The sequence below is a fragment of the Oncorhynchus masou genome, chromosome 15 (genome assembly GCF_036934945.1).
Source record: "Oncorhynchus masou masou isolate Uvic2021 chromosome 15, UVic_Omas_1.1, whole genome shotgun sequence".
In the NCBI taxonomy this organism is placed as follows: domain Eukaryota; kingdom Metazoa; phylum Chordata; class Actinopteri; order Salmoniformes; family Salmonidae; genus Oncorhynchus; species Oncorhynchus masou.
In genome coordinates, this window is record NC_088226.1 from 14800771 (window position 1) to 14825093 (window position 24323).

At 44.2% G+C, this 24323-nt stretch overlaps 1 pseudogene; it reads right to left on the reverse strand.

Moving 5' to 3' along the window:
- Positions 1–1620: 1620 nt before the first annotated feature.
- On the reverse strand, positions 1621–22102 carry LOC135555716 (V-type proton ATPase 116 kDa subunit a 1-like; annotated as a pseudogene).
- Positions 22103–24323: the final 2221 nt, after the last annotated feature.

Consider the following 24323-nt stretch of genomic DNA (forward strand, 5'->3'; position numbering starts at 1 on the left):
TGTAAGTCCCTATATCTTACTGTACCTGGATCATTGGATGTGAAGCGATTTGAGAATCAGAGCCAGTACAATTACAACAGCTGTAAAAGCATATTTTGACCCAGGAGAAATCTCTTGTAACCATACTAGAAAAAGAACATTCCAAAGGAGATTATTTGTGGTCAGTTAAAGAACACTATATTTTAATTTGGTAGAGGAGAAAAATAAACTCGTCCTTACTTTCTGCTTTGAAACATGACCAACAGGGGGGGGGGGGGGGGCTGGTGATGTAAACACAGTGGGGATTCTAGGCCTCTTACGCAAGCCAGCTCTTACTGCTGCTTATCCATGACACGCTGGGAAATAAAAGTTGTAAAAAAAAAAAAAGTACACCAAATAAACAGCTATTATTACTTTGTGCTGTTATGACAGATGGGGGGGGGGCTAGTGTCAAGGGCCTTAGAAAACAAATATTGTCAGGAGAAGAACACAGTGTTCCCTCGTCTGAAGACTACTGTTTAAAAGGGCCCTTTACAGAAACACATGGATCAGAACCACACTAGCCTCAGGGCCACACCATGTAGACAGAGACCCCATAGATATAGTTCAACTGAGGAGCCCCTCGACATGTCTTCCCTTGTCCTTGTTATTCCTCGAGATAAACCAGGTCAGGTTTAATTATGGGATGGGGGGGGCTTCTATTTTCAAGCTGTCTTCCACAGGATAAAGCGGGTCAATGTGACTGAGCTAGCTGTACAACAGAAGAAATATCTTGTGTGCACTTAAGATGTTTGGAGAAATAATATCATAACACAATCCCCTGCCATTATAAATCTTAATCAGGTCAATCCATTATGCAATGAAAAGTGGTTTACTATAAGAAAATACCTATTATGTGAGAGCGGATGAGAACCTTGATGTGCTACAGTAAGTGCCCAGCCGTTTCTGGACTCATTTCCTTTGGTTAGCACGGAGCTTTAAGATATCACATTCCAGTACACATGACGAGCAGGTCATTCAAATAATTGATGTGTCACGGAGACGTTTTAGCTGATGTTAAGACCTTTTTACACATATCGGACTCTGGTCGGACAGCCAAGGAAAAGTTCCCTTACGGTGCAAATGAAGTTTCCTTCCGTTGACAGCTAGTTTTGAAGAACAGAGCACTGTCTACTAAATAACATTTACCTTAATGAATGATTCAAGGGAATAAGCTTTTACAGTGAGAATGTGTTTGGCTGCTTGACCAGTGATGACTCCAGTCCAATAGCTCCCTCATGGGGACTGCTGAGAAACTAGACACGGATGCTGAAAACCATACCTGCACTACACTCAGTAACCACCAGAAAGTGCCCTTGGCTTGGTTGTTGTCATCCCTGTATTCATATAGCCTGTGCTAAAACTTTGGCGTTTGTGAATGTATATTGAATGCATGCATAATGAAATAACCATTTGCCATACTACCCCCAAAAAATGTTTTGGAATTGAATGTAAGTGTGGTGCTAGCATTCAATTCATTATCCACTTAACAGCATCTTACACCCTTAAACACTCAAAACCAAACACTAATTTACTTGATCTGTTAACTGTCCACTTGAAACATATGACCCTCCACCAATCCCAGCCAGACGAATTGTAAAATGTGTTTAACCAGCTCTTTCCTGTTTAATGACAAACACATATAGACAGATTCTCAATGCAACCACCATCATACACAGATTTAGTTGATGTCAATACACGGATCCCCTTGACATATTCCTGTTGTGTGGTTTGTCCTTCCCTCTCCCCTCATACAGGACTACACTCATGGTGTAAACACGTAGACAGGTGTGGAACAAAAACTAATCAACACACAATGACCAATAATCTCATAGTCACGGATTATCACAGAGAATCCAGCTACTTTCTACACTTCTGAAATACTCCACACTAATATGACACGTGACAGACAGGTTACCCATAGTTCACTGCACATCACAGATATGTAGTCCGAAACAGTGCCGTCAGTATAGAACACATCAGGTCAAAACGGCAGAAAATTATAGGACCCGTCAAGATCTACCTCTGATACTTAAGAGATTCAATTCACTGCGTTGCATAAAGAAACTGCTAGCATGAGTCATTGTATGGTAAAACGCAATCCCTTTAGACTTTTTTTACAGTAGAGGTCTGTCTGATTTTATGTGCTGCAGAGAATGTGTGGGTGAACATTGTGTATTAATATGAGCAGCGACGTGAGAGGGAGATGTTGGTAAGGACAAGGGACAAAAAAAAACACAAAAAACACTTAAAGACCTCCAGCCTTTACTGGATTAGAGCCTGGTGCCATTTTCTCTCATTTTCCATGGACATCTACTGTATCAATGACAATCTGTAGAATAACTCCATTTTAGACTACCGGAAAGCTAGTCCTCGTTCACAATGATCAGAAGTGCAATTTTCATAGAGAGGTTCAAACACATCATTGGACAGGTTTCACAACAAAAAAAACACATTAAATAATTTATCGAACAAACAAAACAATCACGGCACCAGGATATGAAATACAGATCAGATTTTCAGAAAGAGCTATTTTACCTAAGATCCTGACCAGCGAGCTCAGAGTTAATCACACAGGTTCCTGTGGCAACGCCCAGGGTGGGTAGAGTCTACCATACACCAACATCACATTGGCTGTCAAGAGGAACAGGAAGTTTTTGGAGCAGTGGTCAGGACAGTGTTCAGTCCTCAAACCTTCCCTCCAGAATGCTTTCAAAGGTGAACGGGAGGAACTTGAAGCCTTGGCCTACGTAGAACTTATTCTGGAATTCCACCCTAGAGAGAACAAGAGAGGCGACAGTTAACATCAGGCATATTACAATAAGAACCATCAATCAATGCAAAGATCAATGCTGCACAGAAATACTAGTCTAGCACCATCAATGGTTATACAAAGATCTTTTGAAAGTAAGTCTGAGGAGTCCCTTTAAACTAGAGTTTCTTTGAGGTGCAATATAGGTAGGTAGCCCTTAATGATTGTATCAAGCCAAAGCCAGATGGAGATGATGGCTAGATGACCCCTGTTCTCCATTCCACAACCTCCCTGTGTAACCCACTTTGTATCACACCCACGTTAAGGCCTAGACCTGGTCCTCAGAAGCGAAACACAACCCTCTTTCCATCTCCCTATTTATAAAATCTCCCTGCAAACTAACGTCTGGATAACCTTTCAATGGAGGAAGCAGACATGCTCGTCATTCCTCCCTACGTCTGGAGGTAGATGTTCATCTGGGAAGGCTGGGGCTCTAGAATATTCCACTAAAATATGCTTCCAAGAGAAAGTAAAACTTTTTTTTTTTTGAAACATTCATTTCTATTGGACACAAAATAATCTGAAACAACCAAAACAAACAGCAAATGCATCCAACAAGCGTGATGTAGTCATTGTGTATTAGGAATATGGATCCAAACGTTTGACTACTTTAATACACAAGTGAATTTGTCCCAATACTTTTGGTCCCCTAAAATGGGGAGGGGGGCCTATGTACAAAAAGTGCTGTAATTTCTAAAACGTTTCACCTGATATGGATGAAAATACCCTAAAATTAAAGCTGACAGTTTGCACTTTAACTACAGTCATTGTATCCTTTCAAATCCAAAGAGCTGGAGTACAGAATCAGTATTTGATTGAAGCTAAAATGTCAGAATCTAAAATATACCAAGAAGTGTTTAAGGGATGACTCCTCTCTCAGCTACTGGAGGAATCGCTCTGGCTGGATCAAATGGTTTTGAAATAGGAGCAAGTGCGTATGCATGTTGGCCACAGCTAGATAAACATTTACTACTGCTATACATTCGACAGATGCCTGACATTACCTTGGCAGTTCAAAATCAAATTTACAACTGTGTTAGTGGCCACTAAGAAAAATAAGTTTAAAAAAAATCAAATGTTATTTAGAAGGCCTCATGTCTTATTTGCCCTTCAGTGAGAGTGGAGCATTAGATTCCAATGTGCTGGGTAAATACAGTGATGAGGGTCTGTGTCAGTGCTGTGAGAGGGTGCCAGTGCATGATCCCTTCCAGTTCAACAGGGCTGTTCTGAGACACCAGAAGTTTCTCCATGATGGAAAGCATCTCACACACACAATCCACTGCTTTATGGGATGCAGAGAGATTCCAGGTTCCTGGCCAGGAAAGAGCTGGAGGTGAGAGCTGGATAACCACAGCTCTGCTTAATACCAGTGGGACGGAGAGACAGGCCCTGTTTCCATTGAGACGCACACGGTTGAGGGCTCAGACGATGCCCCGAAAAACTAGAGCTAAAACGTCTGTTACCATAGTTTCACCAGCAGGGGGAGCTACAGGGCTGAGCCACACCTCCATGCCCTCTGATAGAGGAGGAAACAACTGAAGACATGCTCCTTCCTTCACAGGGTCTACAGACAATCATGGATTACAAAAAGAAAACCAGCCCCGTCGTGGACGTCTTGCCTCCAAAAAATGTTAACTTCTTTGCGTGCTTTGAGGACAATACAGTGCCACCGACGTGGCCCGCAACCAAGGACTGTGGGCTCTCCTTCTCCGTGGCCAACATGAGTAAAACATTTTTTTTAAGTGTTAACCCTCACAAGGCTGCCGGCCTAGACGACATCCCTAGTTACGTTCTCAGAGCATGCGCAGACCAGCTGGCTGGAGTGTTTACAGACAAATTCAATCTCTCCCTATCCCAGTCTGCTGTCCCCCAGTTCAAGATGGCCACCATTGTTCCTGTTCCCAAGAAAGCAAAGGTGACTTAACTAAATGACTATCACACCATAGCAATTCACTTCTGTCATCATGAAGTGCTTTGAGATACATGTCAAGGATCATATCTCTTCTACCCTACCTGTCACCCTAGAACCACTTCAATTTGCTTACCGCCCCATTAGGTCCACAGACGATGCAGTCGCCATCCAACTGCCCTATACCATCTTGACAAGAGGAATACCTATGTAAGAATGCTGTTAATTGACTACAGCTCAGCATTTAACACCATAGTACCCTCCAAACTCGTCAACCCTGTGCAACTGGGTCCTGGACTTCCTGACGGGCTACCCCTAGGTGGTGAAGGTAGAAAACAACATCTCCACTTCGCTGATCCTCAACACTGGGTCCCCACAAGGGTGCGTTCTCAGCCCTCTCATGTACTCCCTGTTCACCCACGACTGCATGGCCAGGCACACCTCCAAGTCAATCATCAAGTTTGCAGACGACACAACAGTGGTAGGTTTGATAACCAAAAACGACGAGACAGCCTACAGGGAGGAGGTGAAGGCCCTTGGAGTGTGGTGTCAGGAAAATAACCTCTCACTCAATGTCAGCAAAACAAAAGAGATGATCGTGGACTTCAGGAAACAGCAGAGGGAGCACCCCCATACCCACATCAACGGGACAGCAGTGGAGAAGGTAGAAGGTTTTAAGCTCCTCGGTGTACACATCAGACAAACTGAAATGGTCCTCTTATGCAGATGAAGAAGGAGCAACAGCGCCTCTTCAACCTCAGGAGGCTGGGGGGGAAAAAAAGTGGTTTGTCACCGAAAACCCTCACCAACTTTTTTTTTCTTTTTTCGAGAGCATCCTGTCGGGCTGCATCACTGCCTGGTACGGCAACTGCTCCGCCCACAACCGCAGGGCTCTCCAGAGTGTGGTGCGGTCTGCACAATGAGTCACCGGGGGCAACCTACCTGCCCACCAACAGCACCCAATGTCACAGGAAGGCAATAAAGACCATCAAGGACAACAACTGTTCACACCACTATCATCCAGAAGGAGAGGTCAGTACAGGTGCATCAAAACTGGGACCGAGAGACTGAAAAACAGCTTCTATCTCAAGGGCATCAGATTGTTAAACAGCCATCACTAGCCTACCTACAGACTTGATATCATTGGCCACTTTAATAACTGGAGCACTAGTCACTTTAATAATGCCACTAAGAATGTTTACATATCTTGCATTACATCTCATATGTATATACTGTATACTACACTATTCTATCTACTGCATCTTAGCCGCTCTGTCACTGATCATCCATATATTTTATATATTCTCATCCCATTACTAGATTGTGTGTATTAGGTGTTGTTGTGGAATCGTTAGATATTACCTGTTAGATACTGCTAGACTGTCAGATCTGGAAGCAGAAGCATTTCACTACACTCACAATAACATCTGCTAACCATGTATATGTGATCAATAAAATGTGATTTGACCCAAGTCAATGACGACTACAGACTAGCAGAAGATGGAGCCCTCCATAGCTTACAGTAGCTGTTAAGTGCAGGGAAGGTTCTAGAGATCTTAGTTTGAGACTCCTCAGACTGAACAAACATGTTGTCTATGTGCAAGAGATCAGTGTGTCTCTCACCAATGCAGACGCAGTGCGTGCAGGAAGGCAGACAGGCCCTCCATGATGAGCAGGATGCAGACAGTGAGGACGGCGAAGGCGCCGAAGATGATGGACAAGGCAACGAAACCCCCAAAGCTCCTGGAGGACAGGCCAAGGTGCATCACCATGGTCCACAGAACCTCTGACAGCTCTGTTGGATCACAGAGGAAGAGAAGGAAATCAACTGTTTTTCTGTACCCTTTCAAAGAGAAACCAAAAAGGGTAGAGAGTGAGACGCAGCGAGAGAGAACGTGAGAGAGAGAGATTTATGTACTCACGTGCGTGGGCCAGGCTGAGGGCCCATAGGCGTAGGTAGGAAGCTGTGTTGGAGATGCAGCCCAGACAGTATTCTATGGTGTGGATGGCCTGGTGCACAGCCACGTCCCCAAAGTTAAACTGGAGGAGGGAGAGAAAACACACACCCAGTATGAACCCCTAGGTGACAAGGACACAACAGTACCGGTCCAAATGAGGTCCGGGGCAATCTCTAACGACAGTAAAGTTCATGGCTAAACGGTACCACATTGAGGAAGACATTCACCAGATTAAAACAGCTCCAGAAAGAGCAGCCTGACCAACTAGTCAGACCTCTGTAGCAGAGGTCTCCCAAGAAGCTCCTTCCTTACAACCCATGAACCAGACAAATGAGGAGCTCTGCAGGATATGCCAGACAGACAGGAAGCACTACTAGTCTAAGGGTGTGGCTGCGCATTAAAAGAATCCCTTGAACACCCAGAGACAGCAAAAACTCAGACCACACACACACAATCAACAGCCTCAGGGGACAGAACACACACATGTAGGACAGAGATACACACACAAGCAGAGGCATAGAGAGACTAGGCAAGACATGCGCTTTGGGTAAGGGGATGGGGGGTGCTTGGCTTACCACTTCCTCCTCGGTGGCCTTGAAAGCGATTGACAACGAGTTAGGTTTGTTAGTGACAGGACAACAGCACACAGTGATAAGAGAAACAAGAGAAAACAATGACATTAAACATAGGAAGATGTATAATATACAGAAGGTAATTAGGTGTTGCAGTCATCACAGGCACTGGATCAAAACTACTGACAAAGTTTCTTAAGTGGCTGCATAAAAACATTATGGCACTGGTATCTAGGTGATGCATAGCAATTCCTCCAAAAGCATGCATTTGTGCATGCCTAGTACTGTGACAACATTCTACTGTGACATTTCCAGATATATCTATAGGCCTTTGGCATATTGTTGTTGTGTGTGTTTCTGTGGTTGCTAGGGGAGACATTGATGGGGAATGTAATGACCAATGGGGTTGGTGACCCACTTCTGACAGTGACAGCAGGTGGGACTGGGCTGTTTGGGTTACACCCTGCTCAGCCATTCAGGAAGGCTGGTTAGAAAAAAGGCTAACTAAAGCTTTAGCCTAGTTAACGGTAGTATAGCCATTTACCATAATCGCAGACCAAAGACGGTATTTCCCAATTTAACACAAATTAATGAATTAAGCTCTGTCGTTTAGGATTAACACGGTTAGCATAATTTGGATACTTGACCAGATGACCCGAGCAGTTTATAGGCAGGAATTCATTAAAGGTGGCCTGTTAAAATGAGTTTCTTCCATGTTAAAACAGAAATGCTATATTTACTGTGTTAGTTACTTAGCACCCTGCCTGCCTGAACACCTGCTGGCCAGAGGGAGGAGCTGCACAACTCTAAACACAAACGCTGTCTGGTCAGTGAACTGGAAATACACTATGCAATTAATAAATGGCTTGAAACGGATTGCATGGTGATACATGCAACCACAGCAATTCATTCAGCCTTTTGTTAATGAGCCAGAGCTCACATTATCAACATGCGATGTAACACGGCTCTAAAACGTCTTGGAAATGAATACATATTAGAATTAAAAGATTTGTTCCAGCACAGCCCCGTCCACTGAATCACGTAGAGATCGCTTCTAGTCCAAGGCCATAGAGTTTTCTAGTGGCAGGGACTGTAGACTAACATTGCTAAATAAAGTAACCTCCAATCAAATAAAATTCCTCTCCACTTCAAAGTCAACAATGATAGGAGAGGAATCTGTGTGAGGCGCTTCGAAAGCTGCTCTATAAATCCTGGGTCCTGGAACCATAAAAGAACAAACTGTTTGTTAACAGCCATAACTGCTTCCTGAGAGCTACAGAAACAAACTGACAGCTCATCTGGTTTGAAGTTCACAGGAGCCTGTTGTATCGTTTCATATGTTTATCAGAAACTCCTGAAATGGTGAGAACACAGAACAATCCCACAGACTTCATTCAGTGTGACTGTTTACTGTGGCAAAATTAAACTACATTTTTGTAGGTATTACAATAACGCACATGTTGAGTAATAAGAGGTGCTGGAGTAGCTTTGTGGTCCGTTTCATTTGCTCCTGCCAGATGCCACTTCTATAATGAATACATATTCTATGCTGCTGTTGGTGAAGCAAGGAATATGAGAGCTCTGGTAAAGTAAATGGGTTGGGTTTCTATATGTGGCTGATGACTTCTTTTACTCAAGGTTATTCCATCTGGGCTCGGTCTGGATCATATTGCCTACAGCAGTATCTAATGGAGTCCGCTATTGGGCCAGAATTATAATAGACTACTCTGGTCACATACTTCATATGTGCTAGGCCAACAGAGTGGAGGCTTGGGGGCATCCTGGTCTCTCACCTCATGCTCGTCGTTCTCCGAGTGCTGGGAGAGCTGGTCATGCTGGATGATTTCAGCCTGGTCCTCCGTGGGGCCGTTTCCCACCCGGATCCCTCCAAAGTTCTGGGTGCCCTGGAGGAACAGACAAGAGGACGACAGGGGTTATTGCTGGGGTCGCAAACTCTACACTCCAGATCCCAATGGAACAAGTGTGTGTGTGTGTGTGTGTGTGTGGGCAGATGTTACTACAGTACCAAGTTCTTCTTCCAGAGGTACTGTCGCCGCAGAACCAGGGTTTTCACTATCAACATACATGGAACACACGCCAGGGCTATCAACACCAGCAGCGTCTGAATAACCATCTGTGGAGGGGAAGGACGAGAGAACGAGGGATGTTAGATGCGTATGGGGCGTCACACATTATCCCACCATTAAATGGCTCGCTCAATTTTTTTTTTTTAAAGGACAGATTGACAGATGAAAGGATGGATGGAATGATCACCTGTCCTCTGTAGAGGGGTTGGTTGGTGGGATCGTTATAGTTGAACAGGAACATGTTGATGAAGGCGATGAGAAGACTGGGAGCATTTCTGGAGGTGTGAGCGTCGTAGGCCAACCACTTATAGAAGACCAGGATGACCAGGTAGCCAAACAGACTGGCCATGAACACAATCTCTGGGATGAAGCCCAGGTAGATGTTCAGGGGTTTCTTGAAATACCTTCAGAAAACAACAAGACATGTTCACCATCAGATAAAATAGTCATGTAGACAGGAAACAAAATGTCATGGTTCCTTAAAAAGTTAGTTTGGGATACAAAAAATAAGTCAAAAATAAAAAAGTGCCCCACCACTTGTTTTGGTAGACAGCAGAAGGATAAGGATGGAGAAATATACATTTTCAAATTCATAGACAGTGCTCTATATACAAGGACTGAAGCTTCTAAGCGTGACTCACAGGTGGTTGAAGAGACTGAGAGACACTCCAAACAGCATGTGGATGACCCCCAGGATCACTGACATCTTCATCTTGAAGGAGTTGAGGAAGGTCAGCTTGTTGGTGGCGATGTTCCAGATCTGAAGAACACAGTCAAACAGTTATAAGACAATGAAATCAGGATGATAGAAATGTAACATATTACATTGATCAAAATAACACTTTTTTTTAGCTCACTATCCATCTTTATTGTAAGGGGATTTCAGCTTGTTGTCACAGAGACTGAGTACTCACTGGGTCAATGCCAATGGGGTAAGGTCCATTGAAGACTCCTCTTACTGCGGGGTCCAACTGTAAAACCTTGTTTTCATCAAGTGTCTGAAACCTGAGAACATCAAACATGGCATGAATCATCACTTCACAGAGGGCACTGCCAACAAGGTACAGGAGGTAAACTAATCTAATCCACAGGCAGTACGAGACCGATAGAGAGGGATACTTACGACCAGGTGAGGTTGTTAGCGCGGAGGTCGAACATGGGCCTGACGCTCCAGCCAGAGCCAAACAGGTTGAGGGACTTGGAGAAGCAGTCGTTGTAGATGATGCCGGTATAGATCGAGAAGATGCCCATCAGTAGGATGATGTAGCGCCCAGCAAACACCATGCTGAACATCTACACAGACAGGAAGTGATACTGTTTGGAATCTAACACCATGTTGATCATCTACACCCGCAGACAGGAAGTGACATGTTACACTGTTAGAATCAAACTATGGCCACGTTCTGTTGCAAAACACTGTAGAACGTTGCAGACAGAAAAAACATAAATAGAGCCGAAGTGAATCCTTATTCTATATGTCAGAGGCATGTTTGTTCTACATAGAATATTTTTATCAGAATGTCCCAAAATATTGCGTCCTGCTGAATGCGCACCACGCCGAAAATCCGCAGAGACCAAAAGTGATACTTTACACACTGTTAGAATCTGGTCTCAGTTACATTTTGTTTTAGCCATAGAGGATTTGGTTATTTATTCACACTCAAAAAGCATCAACTTGAAAGTTAAACTGGCCATCATGATGCCACGACAGTGTTAGGGCCATAGAATCTGTCTAAAGCAGAGGTAACCAAGCCCTGTTTAGTTCCCAGTAATGGAGCTAGAGGCTGGATAAGGGGTGAGGGATGGAGCTGATGGGCTGATGGCAGGGGTAGTGATCTCCCTACCTCGTTGTCGTTCTTCTGGGCGACCAGGCGGCTCTCTCTCAGGACCAGGTAGAGGGCAGCGCAGGTCATGAGCACCCCGTGGCCCAGGTCCCCAAACATGACAGCGAATAGGAAGGGGAAGGTGATGATGGTGTATGGGGCTGGGGACAGGGAGGGAGGGAATCATGAGCGTACACATTGTGGAATGGGAGAGTGAACCAACCCAAGCTCACACCGACACACGTACCAGTGATACACAATACAGCATGATCGACAGTGATGGGGTGATAATGGGGGAAATAGACTTGGCACTGGGGGTGAACATTTATCACCTGCTTTGGCAGAGTGATCTAGCCAGCTGGATACATAGACATTATGAGATCCCTATAAAATAAAATAAAGTCTGCTGCCTAGTGAGGTACATGAAACAACAATGCCTATCATTTGAACAATAGGCAGTTGAATGATAAAAGGGGAATAAAGGATAGCGAGAGAGAGGAGGTTGATCGTGTCAGATGTGGTTACCTGGGTTCATCTCGCGGTAGTTGCCGATACCGTAGGCATCTACGATGTTCTGGAAGCCCGAGGTGAACTTATTGGTCTTGTTGAAGGTGGGCGGGGTCTGCTTAGTCTGCATCCTGTTGAGGATGGAGGGGACGGTGGAACCACTCTTCTCCTGGAGACCAAGACAGAAAGACACTCAGAGAACGGTCAGGAGGACACAACAATAGAGCTCTGTTAACCTCTACAGGGAGTTGAGGTATTCAGCCCTACAAGGCATTGAGAACATCAGGAGTTGCCCTGCTAGGTCAATCTCCCAAAGGGATGTTGCATTGTTCCAGCCAGAGTTTGACTGTCAGCTGGCCTGGGATCTCCTCAGCACTCAGGAATGAGAGGAATCCTCCTGCTTTCCCCATTAGTCTGTAGACTGGGCACTGGGACCTTCCATACCGCCATCACTAAAAGTTCTGCAACAACGTCTTCAATAAATCAGATTAATATGACAGGTTCATTACCACAGCTGGTTTGGAGATTAATCTATCATACTACATGTATCATCTGATCTCCCACGCCTGCTGTGTGTGAAAGACAACAGCTAGTCCAAGGGATGGTTCAATGGCTGAGGTAGAAGCAGAATCATTGTGTGTATATTGAGGGCAGTATGTCCCTGTGTTTCTCAACGAGACACATGGGGTAAAAAAAAGCCTGGTGGGATAAATGCAGCATGGAGACTGAATGCTGTCCGTGACAGGGTTAAGCCCTTACTGGCATGAACAGGGCAACAGAACAGGACTACAGAAGAGGACAGGACTACAGAAGAGGACAGACAGCATGACGTCCTGATACCGCTGGAATCTAGCCTCATGATGAGTGTAAAATCCTCACATACCCAGCACTCACGCAGTGCCTCTCCATGTCCTGTTAGCACTGTCTCTCAGTCTGGATCTGTTACCACTTAATGGCCTAGCAGAGTTCAGGCATAATGGCCTCAAAGCTGGGTTAACTGGTGACTATGAGGCTCGCTGGTTCGTAATATCTTAATGCTACGGTGTCCTCCATCAAATGAACTTGACCTAAACAGTATAATAGAAATGTCCCATTAAATAGATATGGAATGAACCCATTCCCACTATTTTCAACCAGAGCCCTATGGACTCTAAAAAGGTAATAGGCTGCCATTTGGGACGCAACTTAAAACTTCCTGTAACTCCCCCATGCCTCTAGTCGAGACGGGTGTCCTCTCGACTCACCGTGCCTCTCCGCAGGGCGAACTGGATTGAGTCCATGTCTGACACGGGGCACCACACCTCGGCGATCAGACACTTCTGGGTGACATCGATGTTGCACAGGTTCAGGGTGTGGTAGACGGCCTTCATCTTCCTCACCTTGATGAACCACACCCTGACGGTCTTGGCTGCAGCTTGCAGGACCCGCTGTCTGTGGTCCTCCGTCTGGTTCAGCACCTGTAGCGGGGAGGGAGATAATGTTTTGAGATATGAAGACAAGATGCGACTAGGATGCTACTGTAGTTGAAACCTTGTGTGGCTGTGGTCAGAACATATCCAGCTGTGTAACTAGCTCAGGTGCTCTGTCCTAGACAGTCTACCGACTGTTCAAGTTTGCATTCAGTTCTCAATTAACACATTCACACTCAGCATTTAAAAAAAAAAAAAAAAGGTATGCGCCTAACTAAACTGACCACAACTGGAAAACAGATGCAGGCCTAGATGTAGGCCAGGGTCAGAGACTGTGGAATCAGGACAATCCTCTAGTAGTTTCCACTCAAAGCTAGAATTGTGTGGGGAGTGGCATTGGTCTACATAGTGTGCCTTCCCTACATGCCCAGAACAGCAAGTGCTGTTGCAATGAATCATGTTCCGCTTCTTATTTGTGGAGGTGGTTCACATTAATAGAAGGCTTTGCTGGACAGTGTGCACTATGTGATCAAGTTTGATAAGGGGTTATATCAGACCCAGCGTAGCAGGGTTTCCCGTAAGAGCCGGCGGAGGCGTTCTCAGGTATGCAGCACTGACTCATATCAACTTAATGTCTTATGATCAGCGGATTGCTAACATGCCGCTACCCTACACCCACTCTCGCCCACGTTGTCGAAACCCTCTCACGCCCACAAACACACACTGTTCACTCCCAAACTCGCGGGCCTGGCATTTCCCCTCCACCCTCGCCCTTCTCTCCTGTCGACGACTATCCTGCCCCCGTAGCGACGGGCATAACAGTGGACCCTCAAACAGCGAGGCAAGCATTCCCAGGCACTTACTGGCAATGAGAGGATGTTAACATTTCTGGCAGACAGGGGGCCTGCCAAACGTAGTCTCTCACGCTCTGTCCACACTGGGGTCTGTAACTAATCCTGAACCACAGAGATTCTCAACACACACCACTCAACACACACCACTGAAACACACACACCACTGGGCATCTGTCTATCAGAGAGAAGTGCATTGTGAGTGATTTTTATTTTGTATATATTTTTTTAACTTCAAGCTAAGCCCATTCCTGAGAATGTGAGTAGTAAATGTGGTCACTATGTGAGTGTGGGTGGTGTGGGTGGCTAATTGGCTGAACTCTTTAAACCACCCTGCTGATCAGCTGGTTTCCCATATGCAAGGCGAGTGAGGGTTCCTCCTAGCCAAACAAGGAAAGGATGCCTCCTGTCCATCCAAGTGCAAATCGTTTGCGCCACCAGACTACGTAGGGCTTTGGAGCAGAACTGGGTATTCCCAGAGGGAGTATTGAGTTTCTCTTCGTATAGGGATGGTGTTGCACCATACACTGCTGCTGTTCCATGGAAGGCTAAACTGAAGTTCTGTGTGTGGGCTGGACTTCTAAAGACCACAGCTCACATGTTGCTCAACAGCTGCAAAAAACAGAAAACACTGAGACAGGCATTGTTCCTGGGTCACCAGACACAGTTTGCACAAGGAGACAGGGTGTTAGACACTGGATTATAATACCAAAGAGGTGGTGTTTGTTTTGGGATTGGCCTTCACCCCCAGTCCCGTGCCTGTTTTTGCCCGTTTTAGAGCGGTGAGTCACTGTGCCAGGTTTAGAGGTGCTCTTCCAAAGGCAGGCCAGAGGCAGATCCAGTTCAGCCACCTCATGGGCCTGGCACGGCACGAGTGACAACCGTTTCTGACCTCTCCCTGTAGCTTTTTCACACCCAGCTCCACCCAGCCCATTGATGCCGACGCCCACTGCCGCCGAAGAGGTTGAGTGAGTCAGAAACTGAAGCCAGAACGTTTGAGATATGAACACTGCAAACAGACAGAAGTTAATTCAATTTGAAGGCCTCCCTAATGTGATCAACAAACATATCCTCTGTGCTTTTGTGTGATAGATAAAATATCTGTTACTGCAACACTGCTGGGGGAACTAATCTGGTATCATCAGTCTTTCCCTCCACTTCATCATAATTTGGCTGAGGGCTTGATGGCTCAGTACAGAGGAAATGGCAGAAAGAGGAACTGAAACTTCCGCAGACATTGAAGCAGCAAGACGCAGAGCAAGAATCCTGACTACGCAAAAGTATAACGTTAGCAGAAAGTTAAATAAAGGTCTACCCAAAAAGCACATCAAAAGATGACTCATATCATGTTGAAAAATAGAAAGAAGGTTTCTTTCCTCAAACTAATGACTAAAAGCACCTTTGAGTTAGCCACATACCTCATGTGGTTACCTACCCCTCCCCTCCACCACAGCCTCTGGCAGCTGAGTATACAGTTACAGGCAAAACAGAACACTGATCAGAAGCCATGATTGAGCCCAGATCAAGTTCACAATGAAAACAGATGGAATATTGAGGAACTAATTCCTTGAAAATGTAAGGATCTGTTAGATTTAATTTATGTAACAAGACATGATGTAAATATCTGTTCGTTTTGGCTGGCTATCTGACTGTGTGGACTCCCTCTCTGTGTTACAATAGGCCAGGCAGGTCGTACCATCTGTAGGTCATCGATACGGGTGGCCACCCCTGCAGCCATCTCCTTCCTCTCCTGGGGGGTCTCTGGACAGGGGTACAGTGACGCTCGGAACCTGAGAGGTGAAGGAGAGAGGGGTTGATCAACCCAGAGTGCCTGGAGCGGAACAGAAAACCAATTACAACATTCCTCCGTCTAGATTAGGTAGCGTTTCTTGAATTTCTCAACCAATCATAGCCCCTTACCCTTCACATATCTTCTTAACCCGAGTCTTCAGCTGATCTCCTTGGAAGAATATGATGAAGACAGACTTATAGACCTGGTCACCCTGTAGGGGAAACATATCAACAGGAGTTAAGTGAAGAGGGGACTAAACATTGCCTTATAGAGCAGAAATATCACTATCATAAAGAGTATGGGTGAGATAGCATGAATAAGGAGATCAATGGCACTCATATGACAATCACATGTCACCAAGCGGTCATGGTACAACAGTATACCACTGAATAGGTCACACAAAATCCTGCACAGTTTTTGTTCCCCTAAGCCCTCCAGATTATTTTACTAGTATCAGTGAACAGTTACTAACCGTGGCAGGGTCCTCCAGTGAGTCTTCAATGTCTGCCTGCCTCAGGAACACGTTACCACGGCAAACCCTCCACAGCATCCTCTCAAACGTAGGGATGCGCTCCCTGCTGATCACCCCAGCAACAAACCTACAGGAGGATGATAAGGCATGGATCAGCATTTATAGTAGAATAACTACAAAATGCATCTCATAATAAGGTGTTTGATATTTGCAATGAGTCAGGTCGCCAAATGGCAGCTCAAGTTGGAGCTGATCCAAGATCAGTCCGTAATGCAATGGCATTACAGAATTAAACCTGGGCAAATAATGACAGAGGTCATTGATTTTGATTGTTCACACTGGTGATGGGAGCACTACTGATGACAACATCCTCTCTGGATAGTGGTGGATATAGGAATGGGAGCTGAGGGCATAGGAGCCATAGAGGAGCATCAAACATACATCAGATGGGAAGCCCTAGGGCCTTGGGGCACTGCATCCGTACCAAGCGATCCAATACAAAATTAGCGCTAAACTTTGCCACAACCACAGTATTGAGCCATTTTAGTTACGGTTTTCTGAGAATTATTTTTTCACCCCATTTTCTGTTGAAATTGTCCCTGATTTGCTTACACTTGCCATTTAATCAAATCTATTTTCTTTGCCTCTGTCTGCAAATAGATGACAAACTTTGATGGCCCCCTCTTCAAGAATGCATGTGTCCACGTATCAATTTTGTGTTGCTGGTGTTTGCATGCTATGTAAACTGCTTATCATCAGTCTGATTTGTCTATCTGCTCACTCTGTCCACTACTGAAGACAGAACCCTGATAAACAGAGCTACATCTTACTGCCAGGCAACAGGCTAGAGTGGTAGCACCAATAGTAGGAGTACTGGCCTCTTATCAACCATTAAAAGTCATTAGGAAACAATTGTCCACCGATACTGACAGGGCTTGTGGGCTGTCAGCTTAGGGACGGAGTACGCAGAGAGACACAGAGCACCGCCGCACACTCCGTCAAGTGACCTTAGTGGCCCAACTAATCTGACAGCCTGAGCTTGTGTGGGCCAAACCATTTAGGTGTTACACTGACTGACTCCACCTCCAGGAAGTAATGTAATGACAGTCTTTTCATTGACCTTTAAGTCTTGAGGAGAAGGCTAATGCATCCTTAATAGAGTGGACCAAAGACTCACCCCAGTCTGAGAGGAGGGCGGGTCCCTGCTTCAGCGGGATCCATCAGGGTCGACGACTCCTCCAGCAGATTGGGGTCCTCCATCTGCAGCGGGGTGGAGAGAATGACAACCAGTACATTTAGACAAAGATATTTTCAGCCAATTAGACATATGATAAAAGAGCATTAGAAATGCATCCCTGTTTTCAGGAACAACTGGCTTGCTTTGTTGGGGAACTATTTACATCCTGGGAAGGTTTGACAGTTCAGTGGGCAGTAGCATGATATTGAACACAGGCCAGGCTCTTCATAAAGCATAGCAAACAGCTAGATAGGGTTTATATGAACAGTAAATTCTTGGCAAAAAAGGCTACACATTCAGCTGAATGATTTACCCCCATGCAACCTCATAAGCGCTTGTAAAATAGGTGATAACATTCTAAGTTCAAGTAGCTTTGCTTACAAACTCAGTGGAGTTGATGCAGATCAAAAGTACAGACAGTAGGTAGTCTCGTCTCTGTCATATGTGAATGACTATCTGTGTATGGCGTATTACTCTGCTATGTAACCTAGGTGCATCTTTAAACTTGAATAACTGGTCTGGGGTTGGGGATGTAATTACTAAACCGTTGTAAATACACAAGCCTTATGCTACCATATACTGTACAAAGGATGCAGACATCTGACCCATACTAAGTTAACATAATCCTATGATTCACTATGAAGTCCGCAAGGGGCCTAGTCAGTAAGGCAGGCACAGAAACGCTGTGAATATATAGTGAATTGGTTTGTGTACAGTGGAGTTGACCTCGTCGAAGAATTGCTGGGTGCGGCGCAGGATATGCTTGAGCTCCGTCAACTCTAGGAAGTTCTTCTTCAGGGCCTCCTGGTTGGTGTTGATCTCCTTCAGCTCATTCTCCAGCTTCTCAAAAGTGGCCTATAGAGACAGAGGGTGATGGGGGAGTTAGTGAGCTGGGGACATGGTGAGTTGAGCACTTTGTAACCAGAGTGGATTCTTAGCGAGAACGGAGTGAAGTTACCTCCAGGTCAATCATGTCCCTAGGGAGGGGGACCTCTGGGTTCTCTCCCGTATCCACCATTGGAATGTTGGCTTTTTGATCTCCTTCTCCACAAACCCTGTGAGAGAGCGAGATGACTGGGTCTGAGTAGGGATAACTAATAGCAGTGATACTGTTGTAAATATGGGAGAGTATAATGAATGAAGCAATGGGTTAAACACTTGAGCTCACTCACGAAGCTTGCGGTCCATCTCCTCACATCGACGCACTTCATTGACAAACTTGCGCTGAAACACGTTCACGTCTGGGTTCAACTGTAATGCAAACATGCAAACTATTCAAAACCTTTTGCCATCGCAGGGATAAAAATGCCTTCAATCCATTTGCCATTATCTGTCATATACAACTAGAGACGAACATTGTAACACTAAGATGCATTCAAAGAAATTGTAGCTTAGGCTACTTCTATAAAAATGCAATAACTTATCCAGGAAACCTCAGAGCGAAAACAGCATTGCTAATATCTTCTGAAAACAGCTAACAAGTGTCCGCACTATCATTTGATCTTATGAATGAGAGGTAATACAACCAAAAAGGGTATAATAACAACATACTGGGTACAACAGCTGGTCCCTTTCAGTGTTTCCCCTAGGATTTTTTCAGAACGTGTGGCAACGTTGGTGTGGGGGATGGGGAGAATGTCCTTATGCTGGGGCAGTCTGGGGGCATGCACACCCGTGAGTTTTATGGGGGAGAACGACTGAGAAATTCACTTCTGGTTACTTTTTTTAAAAGGACATTTTATGGCAAAATGCATTAAAGTTCAATTATGTTGACACCATCTAAAATATAATTTCCCTTTAAAAGCACTATAGCTTATCTGACGCAGCATAGCAGCTTCAAATACATTGGCTGAAACATGGCATTGCCCATCCGTATTTATCTCATTGAAAAACACCTAGGACTCAATGAGTCAAATGCTACAAATATACACTGAGTGTACAAAACATTAGGATCACCTGCTCTTTCCATGACACTGACCAGGTGAATGCTATGATCCCTTATTGATGCCACCTGTTAAATACACATCAATCAGTGTAGAGATGAAGTGGAGGAGACAAGCTAAAGTAGGGACAATTGACTATGGATGTGTGTAATTCAAAGGTTGAATTTGCAAGACAAAAGATTTAAGTGCCTTTGAATGGGGTATGGTAGTAAGCGCCAGCTGCACCTGTTTTAGTGTCAAGAACTGCAACGCTGCGGAGTGTTTCACGCTCAACAATTTCCCGTGTGTGTCAAGACTGGTCCACCACCCAAAGGACATCCAGCCAACTTCACACAACTGTGGGACGCATTGGATTCAACATTGCCCAGCATCCCTGTGGAACGCTTGACACCTTGTAGAGTCCATGCCCCAACGAATTGAGGCTGTTCAGAGGGGAAAATGGGCTGCAACTCAATATTAGGAAGGCGTTCCTAATGTTTTGTACACTAACTCCAGGGTTTTTTCTGGAACAAAATGGCGGCCCACTGCTTCTAAATGAATACGGGGAACACTGCCTTAGTTTTCCCCCACACCATATGATCCCAGGAGGGATGTCATGTGTGAGCTTTCCCAGGCTCAGCCTAAAGGATCAGCTACGGGCACATGATAAATGCTGCAGACGCCAAGGTATGTGCTTTCACAACCATCTGACTGATTCGATATTACTACAACAGACTACCATATTCATCTACCTCCTTCCTGAGTTTGTCTTTTGTTAACAGCCATATATTACACTGCTCTAGACCTATATAGCCTGAAGATGGATTGACAGACAGAATAGCACTCAATAAGAAAGGAAAGATAATAAGCATAGTCTAGCTCTAGAGCATCACAATGAGGAATGGAAAAAGAAGCCTGGACAACTCACATCACGAAATTGCACCATTCCAATCTCTCCCAATTCGCTGACACAGCAGTAGGCAGACTCTGATTGGAGGTAGAGCTGGGCCAGAGTCATCTCCTCACTTCTGAAGAGTTCCCCCATGATGGCGTAGTGTGGTGCACCTGCTCAGTGATCAATGGGATCCTCCTGGATATCTAGCTAGGGTCAAAAAGATTGAAAACATCACCTGCACAGTAAACAGGAGAAGCTGAGTTCCAACAGAAGGAATGAGCCTCCAATGTTTTCAAAAAGACCGCCAACTTTGAGAATACATAGGCCTACATTGCCAAAGGAGTTCCCTTGTTTCCTTTCACACTAATAGCCTTAACTTTTTGATTTGAAGTGTAATTTACATTACATTTACATTTAAGTCATTTAGCAGACGCTCTTATCCAGAGCGAATTACAAATTTCAGAGAAAAAGATATTGGCATAGACCTGCACCCTCTTCTAATGTGTGTTGTAAGGATGACCCTAATTGTACAGCAGTAATAAACACTATTAGTGATGTGATGGTTTATACTTAAACGAGGAGCAGGCATGTTTCAGAAAAACATTTAACATCTAGCACCCATCATCTTTGCAGGAATTCAGTTTGGCTCATTAGTCATTGTTGTCATGAAACTGGGGAGCCACTCTTCAAGAACCATAATACATGTAAAAGTACCATCATATGTGACAGTACGATCCTCATTGAGTTTAGTCTCACAATAGGCCCCCTATCTCATTTTGTACAATCAATGACAGATTTTCGAGCCAAGCCTTTGAGTTTCTCAGTCTAGGGTGCAACATGACTCAGGACAGACAACAGGTTCACACTATACTCAGTAAAAAGTAAATTAAACACATTCATATGTTCTTGAAGTGCAAATGCCTCGAGTGCCATAACAGGTTTAGCTAGCTAGCTATGGATTAAACCGTATCATGTGATCTGATTTGCCAGTCAAGCAGGATTACATCGTCAATATCAACACCAACTACAACGGTTGAACAACTAGTGGGGATACATTTAGCAAACTATATAATTGAAGTCCATGAAAGAGGGTCTCTTTAGTGGGGTCACTGCTTGCTTAGCATATCTGCATGACCAGTTTGTCTGCATCCTTGACAGCTCGAGTCAGGCAGTGAGTCTGATCTAACGTTAGTGTTTGTGTTTTGACAGTTGCTACTAGTTAACGTTACATAAGAACAAAGCAGTTCGCTATAAAATTCGGTAGCCAGCGGTACAGTTAATTGTCACCGTATATCGACGATTTGAACTGACAATTGTACCGCTGGCTAACTGGCTAATTTAGCTAACTAACAAACATTAATAGCAAGCTAGCTAGTTAGCCAGGACGCAAGCAAAGCACTTGTTGGACCTCAAACTTTCTGGTAACGTACGCTGGCTGACGTTGTTCAGCAAAAACAATGTTATACTAAAATACAAAATTACTAGCTAACGTTCTTACTCGACTGACACTCGGATTATTTGGCTATTTGCCCTCTCTTGGCAAAAATCTAACTAATTTTAAATCATAGCTAGCATAGCAAGTTAAACCTAGCTACGGTAAACGGATAACGTTATAGCGAACTAATGTGCGGTGAATGTTACTGACTCATCCGTAACGTTTGTTTTACTAGCTACAGGGGGGAAAATATATATACATCGGAAACAATGCTGGTATTGAACAAGTAATACTGTCACCAAACATTTCTTACTATTGTTGTAGCTAGCTACAAGTCTTCCGTTCCCGGCTCCCAGTTTTCAACGCTGTTCCACACACAGCGCTCAACGAAATATCAGCTGATCAGAGGCTTGGCTACTGCGCTTCACGTCACCCATGCATAATATTGATGATCATGATGATGCACCCCTCAACTCATATAAAGATAACATCTAATTATTGGCATTCACGTTAAAATGTGTCATTTATCAGACGCTCTTATCCACAGCGACATAAAGGAGCAATTAGGTTTTAAATGTCTTGCTCATGGGCACAATTACATATTTTTCACCTTGTTGGCTCGAGGATTCAAACTAGCGACCTTCGGTTACTGGCCCAACTCTGTTAACCGCTATGCTACCTACCAATTAAACTTGTCCAAGCAACAGATCTGGGTGCAGACCCGCCAACTCCAAATTCGAATGATAAAACATAGTGACTTCAGAAAGTATTCCTACCCCTTGAGTTATTTTCTCACCCATCTACACACAAAACCCATAATGACAAAGTGAAAACATGTTTTAGACTTTTTTTAAAATAATTTATTGAAAATGGAATACAGAAATATCTCATTTACATAAGTATTCACACCCCTGAGTCAATGCACATTTGGAAGCGATTACAGCATGTTTCTTTAAAAAATTATTCAAGCTGTCAAATTGGTTGTTGATCATTGCTAGACAAACATTTTTAGGTCTTGCCATAGATTTACAAGTAGATTTAAGTCAAAACTGTAACTCAACCACTAACACTCATTGACTCTTGGTAAGCAACTCCAGTGTAGATTTGTGTTTTAGGTTATTGTCCTGCTGAAAGGTGAATTCATCTCCTAGTGTTTGGTGGAAAGCAGACTGAAACAGGTTTTTCTCTAGGATTTTGCCTGTGCTTAATTCCATTCCGTTCATTTTTTTATCCTGAAACTCCCCAGTCCTTAATGATTACAAGCATACACATAACATGATGCAGCCACCACTATGCTTGAAAAATTGGAGAGTGGTACTCAGTAAGGTGTTGTATTGGATTTGCCCCAAATATTACACTTTGTATTCAGGACAAAAAGTGTATTGTTTTAGAGATTTGTTTTGCAGTTTTACTTTAGTGCCTTGTTGCAAACCGGATGCATGTTTTGGAATATTAGGTTAGTATTGTGGAGTAACTACAATGTTGTTGATTCAGCCTCAATTTTCTCCTATCACAGCCATTCAACACTGTAACTGTTTGAAAGTGACCATTGGCCTCATGGTGAAATCCCTGAGTTAGGAAGGACGCCTTTATTTTGTAGTGACTGGCTGTATTGATACACCATCCAAAGTGGAATTAATAATAACTTCACCATGCTCAAAGGACTACTCCATGTCTGCTTCTTTTTATTTTACCCATCTACCAATATGTGCCTTCTTTGCAAAGATTTGGAAAACTTCCCTGGTCTTTGTGGTTGACTCTATGTTTGAAATTCACTGCTCGGCTAAGGGACCTTACAGATACAGTTGAAGTCGGAAGTTTACATACACTTAGGTTGGAGTCATTAAAACTCGTTTTTCAACCACTCCATAAATTTATTGTTAACAAACTATAGTTTTGGCAAGTCGGTTAGGACATCAACTTTGTGCATGCCACAAGTCACTGTATCACAATTTCAGTGGGTCAGAAGTTTACATACACGAAGTTGACTGTGCCTTTAAACAGCTTGGACAATTCCAGAAAAGGATGTCATGGCTTTAGAAGCTTCTGATAGGCTAATTGACATAATTTGAGTCAATTGGAGGTGTACATGTGGATGTATTTCAAGGCTTACCTTCAAACACAGTGCCTCTTTGCTTGACATCATGGGAAAATCAAGAGAAATCAGTCAATTCCTCAGAAAAACAATTGTAGACCTCCACAAGTCTGGTTCAGCCTTGGTAGCAATTTCCAAACGCCTGAAGGTACCACGTCCATCTGTACAAACAATAGTATGCAAGTATGAACACCATGGGACCACGCAGCCGTCATAGTACGCATCTTCTTCCTGAGCACTGTCTCCTAGAGATGAACAAACTTTGGTGTGAAAAGTGCAAATCAATCCCAGAACAACAGCAAAGTACCTTGTGGAGATGTTGGAGGAAACCGGTACAAAAGTATCTATATCCACAGTACAATGAGTCCTATATCGACATAACCTGAAAGGCCTCTCAGCAAGGAAGAAGCCACTGCTCCAAAACTGCCATAAAAAAGCTAGACTACGGTTTGCAACTGCACTTGGGGACTCCAGGCATAAGTGAACTGTACTTGTATGTGTGGGGTTCAGAGGTGATGAGTTCGTCATT